The sequence below is a fragment of the Maniola hyperantus genome, chromosome 2 (assembly GCF_902806685.2).
Source record: "Maniola hyperantus chromosome 2, iAphHyp1.2, whole genome shotgun sequence".
Lineage (NCBI taxonomy): Eukaryota > Metazoa > Arthropoda > Insecta > Lepidoptera > Nymphalidae > Maniola > Maniola hyperantus.
This window is the reverse complement of record NC_048537.1, coordinates 11,214,101-11,220,866: the sequence shown is the minus strand read 5'-3', so window position 1 is coordinate 11,220,866 and position 6,766 is coordinate 11,214,101.

Sequence of the window (6,766 nt, the reverse complement as noted above, 5' to 3'; positions counted from 1 at the left end):
TACACCAAGTAGAAAATGGCTGAAAAAATTATTATTTGTACGCCTCATACCCCGATTAGCATCTCAACCTGTCGCATACTATACCTACCTAAGTATACCTAGTAAAAAAAGACGGTTTCTTGAGTTTCAGTATTTTCATGAAACATAAAATAATTTTAAAATGACTACCTACCAATGTTCCAAAAACATATACTTAGACCTATACGTTATTAAACATAGGTACCTACTTAGCTAGCTATTTTAAATTTATTTTTACCCTTAAAAAGGTAGGTATCTGTGTTGAAATCTATGGTTGGAATATAAAGTTAGCTGTTACATGCTAGGTACATTTTAATTCAGTTGACATGAGGCATTTTTAACCGACTTCAAAAAAAGGAGGAGGGTTCTCAATTCGTCGGAATCTTTTTTTTTTTTTATTTTTTTTATTTTTTTTTATTTTTTATGTATGTTCCCCGATTACTCGAAAACGCCTGGACCGATTTTGAAAATTCTTTTTTTGTTTGAAAGGGTATACTTCAAAGTTGGTCCCATTTCAATTTGGTGAAGATCTGATGAACATCTTCGAAGATAGATACTGGAACTCCTCAACGGATAAGAGTAAATGGCTCGCGATCAGTGTAATAGCTTAGTAAACAGTAGATTTTTAAGCAGTCATAGCATAATTCCATGGGGACACTAAAAATTGTGAAATAAATTTTTTTTACAAAAAAAATAAAAACCGACTTCGTTACACAAACACTAAAAATTTAAAAATAATTTAATTTATTACCGAATATATTCTGTATACAAGAGTTAATATAGTTCCATAATAATATTTTTTGGGGTCGGTGCCAATGAGGTGCCATTGTGGAGTCCCATAAAAATATGAAGTCTAGACGATTCGCGCAGCTAAAGCTAATTGGCACCGGCACCAAAAAATATTATTATGGAACTATATTAACTCTTGTATACAGAATATATTCGGTAATAAATTAAATTATTTTTCAATTTTTAGTGTTTGTGTAACGAAGTCGGTTTTTATTTTTTTTTTAGTAACGTGATTCTCCTGGTAACTTGCAAGTCTAATAAATAATACTTGGTAATATATTATGCAGAACACATGTGACTTGTAAATCTTCACAGTAGATACTTAAGTAGGTATAAGTACAATATATTATTACATAGTCGACACTAGGATGGTCTTTGTTCAATTCGATTATTCTGTTAATATAGCGTGTATTTAAAACGATTTGCACATTAGCACGCCAATTAACAACCAATTAAGCTAAATATACTGTCATCCATATTAACCTAATGGTTCATTTACGAGAAATTACGAAACTTGACTTAAAATAATTAATGTACAAGTCTTTTATGGAAGATCTACCTAATATATATATATATATATATATATATATATATATATATACTAATATTATAAAGAAGTAAAGTTTGTAAGTTTGTTTTAGGGGGTAATCTCTGTAACTAATGGACCAATTTTGAAAACGCTTTCACTAGTAGAAGCCTATTCCTGAGTAACAAAGGCTATATTTTATTTTCAAAAACTTAGGTATCCCTAAGAAAATTGTAATAAGCTAGGTACCGTTGCGAAGCCGCGGCGGGTCGCTAGTGATATAATAAGAAGTTTTACCATAAGATTTTGGATTTAGCATCGTTATTTTACTTGCAGTAGGTATGTCGTATCACAATGAAATAATTATAAAGCTATCCATTGTCACTGTAATATAATAGCTTCACATAAATGGACTGGAGTTTCATATAAATATGTAATTACACGTCTAACTGAGAGGTTAAAACCTACCATATACTTCATACTTCGTAGGTATAAAACTATAGATAAGTACATGAATAAACTTCTTACTTAGGTATGCTACTAGTATATATAGTTGTACTCAGGTACTATAGAGTTATAGACCTTAGACCTAAGAGGCAAGTGCGCGGGAAAATGTAGGCGAGCGGACCCCACCTGACAACGGAGTGAGCGTATAGGTACAAACTACAAACAGACAAACAAGTTGGAGTCTTATTTGAATATCAACCAACCAAACTCAATGAAATTTTTACGACACGCTCTCTAGATAATACAAGTGCCTCATTATGATCAACCTATACTGGCTCACTACAGAGCCGGGTCTCCTCTCAGAGTGGGAAGGCTTTTGGCCATAGTCTTCCACGCTGGCCAAGTGCGGATTGGCAGAGAACTCTCAGGCATACAGGTTGGTTAATGGATCTTAAGCTCGGTAATCGGTATAAGTGAACATATTGTGTTCAGCGGACCAATGAGATTCGACAAAATTAAGACATGATAAAATTATCACGTCATCTATCAATAATCTGATTGGTCTGCTAAACACATCGCACATCTTCGCTTTGGTGGCCTTTTTGGTGGACATCTGGCCTTAGTCAAGTTCACAAAAAAGAAATGCCTGTACAATTATAATATGTTATTTGACAGGTAATTTAGGAACGACAGGACACATTTATTTGCACACAATGCTTTGGCTTGTCCTTGGAAGTGATATACACTTTGCCGTGGCACATTAGTATTTAAGTAGCGTATTATCGCAAATGAAGTGGACTTTACTAAGGGTAGGTAGAGTCAATGGTGCCAAGATTATGAATAACTACTTATACTTACTTACTATAAAATTTTATTCGGGAGATCGCCGTGGTTCGATCCCTCTAACTTTTTGCACTTATTGTGCCTTTTAAGCTAATTAAATATCCCTCGCTTTAACGGTGAAGGAAAACATAAATATTCGTGAGAAAACCTGCATGCCGGAAAGTTCTAGTAATGATCTCAAAGTCTGCCTATCCGCACTTGGCCAGTTTGGTAAACTATGGCCAAACCATTCTTAATCTGGGAGGAGACCCGTTCGTAGTGAGCTGGTGATGGGTTGATCATGATGATTATGATATTATATTTTTTAAAAAGTCGAAATAAAAACGGGCCAAATTGAGAGTCACCTCCTTTTGGGAAGTCGGTAAAAAAAATATAATACAGTCTACAGGGTAAAGTTAAACAGTGGGTGAGGCGAAAATTGAAGTACTTATTTATGAAGGAGCCTGAAGCTGAAACATAGAGAGCTTTTATTAATAAATCTTCCTCGTAGGCTCGTAGATACCTTCTTCCATCTAGCACGTAAAGCAATCATGCCAGCAGTTGTAAATCGCAATTCATAAAGAACATGTTTAGGCACAATGGCACAAAATATGTAAGTTGATAAAAAAAACAAATAAATACCTAACCATACCATACCATACCATACCATAGATTTTCCTTGAATGTAACTTTTTAGTATTTTTTTTGTATTTACTATTTTGTAATACTGACTGAAATGAAGCGTGGCCATCGACTTTCGTTACCTCGACAGTCAACATCGACCTTTGTTACCTCGACAGTCGAAATCGACTTCCGCTACCTCGACAGTCAACGTCGATCTTCGTTACCTCGACAGTCGAAATCGACCTTCGTTACCTCGACAGTCGAAATCGACTTCCGTTACCTTGACAGTCGACATCGACCTTCGTTACCTTGACAGTCGAAATCAACTTCCGTTACGACTTTCACTGAAAATTCCCTGAAATTGAAGTTCTTATAAAAAATCAGTTTTTAAACGATTATTTATTTTTTCAGCACAGTTTCTTCCGTACAGTTCCTAATGGGCTTAGAATAAAAACAATGGGCAGATACATCAAATAAATTTAGCGCTTTTTTATGTATTATCGTCAGCCGAGCAATAACTCTTCAACGTGACCGCGACGAGTGCCTATAAATCTTTCTACTTCCAATAATAATTTAAACGTCTATTGTGTTAAAGGTTTAGTTAGCATTCCATTTGCGTATGATAATTAAACTTTATTTGGATACCAGTCCATACCTACATAAAATCAATAGTCGATCAAATTAGAATAATTGTTTAGATAAGTATCTTTATAGGTAATACCTACCTATTATAAAAAAATAATGCGACAAATTTTCTCGGTAGATAGAGATTTCATTGTGGAAAATGGCACTTTTGATCATAATAATATAATATTTTTTTATCTAATATAATATTTATTATAATCATCAGCTAAGTATAAGTCAATAGGAGAAAGCGCGGATGTGATTCAGTCCAGCATTGCGCACGACTGAAATATAATATAATATATCCATATATTATAGAATAGAATCCATATATAAGAATATTTGAAAAAAGCAACCGCCGAGTTTCTTCTCGTTTGAAAGGGCATTCTCAACTTTTTGATCAGCCTGGAAAAAATATTTTTATATAAGTACTTTTTTATAAGTCGCAAATGTACCTACCCACACAGGTATAAAGCAATAAACTATGCCAACTGAAAATACTATTAAAAGCTGCTATAAGTACCTATCTACTTAGTATTTAAATTTGAAAGCCAATAAAGCACAACAGAATATGAAAAATAGTAAGTTGATTGAATTTTTCTTTAATCTTCCTTGTGGCGTGTTGCACTTGCAAGTTACCATTTAGCTCGTAGGTAGCTATCAAAATTCAAAAGCCACTTGTTCGCTTACAGCGATAATTGCTGATAGGTGCCCGTCATCACTCGCCTTGCCTACTTTCTGAACATTTTAGAGTTTGTAATTCTTTAGCATGCTAGATATATATGATATCTGACTAATACACGTCATATTATGGTATTCCTGTTCCTATTATCCTATCCTTCAAAAATCCTGAAAAAGAAAAGGATTTAACTGAATTCAGTACAAAGTAATAGTCAAGGTTTACCTACACAATAAATATATGACTAAATTCGTCACTGAGTACTAAATATATGTAGTGACGAATTTCGACATATTATTGTGTGAACGACTGTTCCTTTGTACTGAATTCAGTTAGATCCTTTTCTTTTTCAAGATTATTGAAGAAGATAAAACATGTGTTTACTTATATATACCTAATCAGCAATGTCCTGAATTTGTAGGTACCGGCTACGTTTAAAAATAAATCCGAACATACAATGTGAAAACTGAAAACAGTAAAGCATACAACGTGTCAAGCAGTTTTTTTAGTCTGAGTGCTGATTTTATTATATTTCCTAAATATCATAATATAAAATTACGACTAGTAATTTTTTTTAAGTAGGTAACTTTAATAAATGAGACCTTTTAATTGGCCTTTAGCACAAGCTAGCAAATACATACTAAGTAACACTACTTTAAAGGTAGGTAAAACTACATAGGTACTCTATCCCACTGCCCACACATTTTGTTTCTCAGAAAATAAGTGTAATGTCCAGCGGCACTGGCATCTTGGACCAATATGATCCAAAATCAGCCAGCGCGTACTGTTTACATGTACTTTCAGACTGATTTGAGATTTGACTCAAGATATTTTCTAAGGATTTGGATTCCTTTTTTTTAATCGTTGGGAAATGCATTTACGAATCCCTCCCGTGTTCTGGCAGGGTATGTGGGACTCGCCAGCCGAGAGGCGACCGGAATACCTACTAAAACCCAACGGCGCTCCTGCGCTGCGCTGGCGGCTGGGTCACGGGAACACCGAAGCATTTCTACCGCGCCCAGCCAGCGACGTCCACCGAGGCGAAGGATTTGGAGGCCTCCTAGGCTCTTTCCAACCTTACCATGAGGCTTGCGCTTTATGCTCCTGGGTTAATACGCCACTGGCTATATTATGACTAATATTATGACTGTTGACTTATACTTATAACTTAGTTGAGTCTAATGACGTTTTGTTTTCTTCCTGCAGTGATTGGTAGTAGCTACAGCTGCACTACGCGAGCACACGCATCATTTTCATTCGGGCGGGCGCGAATTTTTGCTAAGCTTTGCTGCCTGCATTGCTGACGATTCACCATTCTAATAAGAAAACCACAAGAGATAAATTTAAAGAATCAGAAAACCACAAGAGATAAATTTAAAGAAAATGATGTCGATATTTTGTACGATAATACGATTAAAACGATTCTCATAATTTGTGCGAATACTTACCACACATATTCACAAATATCGTACGTTACCAAGGTAATTACCCTGAAGAGTTAAGGTAGGTATAGGTATGCTTAAATATAAAGTTTTAATATTTTTAATTCTTGGCATAATGTACTTACGGACTTCACAGGAAAACTAACCAACCAAATTATAGATATAAGGTAGGTATATCTTTGGGGATTCCCCGGTGGCCAATCTGACATTTAGTACTTAGGTATGGACAGTCGTAAACGTCGCGTCGTCTCCATGTTAATAACTTGTTCGAAAAAAAAAATATCTCCAGTGTCACGTCATTTAACTTGAAAATTGAACCGCAGGTTTCTATATGTACCTTACCTACCTACACTGAATTGAACTTGATTTCAGGCGATGTGTGTAAACCTTAATGTTTAAATAATATTATAGTAGCAATGGGGCCGATTTTCTAGTACACAATCTCTAAACTAAACTAAATTAACAGGTCTAAATCTAATGCTATCCTTTTCCGCAAGCAACATTATGAAAGGGATAGCAATAGATTTAGACGTGCCATTTTAGTTTAGTTTAGAGATTGTGTACAATGGAATTAGCCACAGTACAGTACTAGGTGTAACTTAAAAACAACAGGTTGGTATCATAATTGGAGCTATTAAACATAATGTCTTGTAAGAAATAAATTTTCGTACGATATGGTATTATATACCTATATATGATATAATACGATATATATAAATCTACTAAAATATAGTTTACGATCGATCCAGATTCCGGATGTCGATTTTACACTGATGTTTCAACGCGCCGTCCATT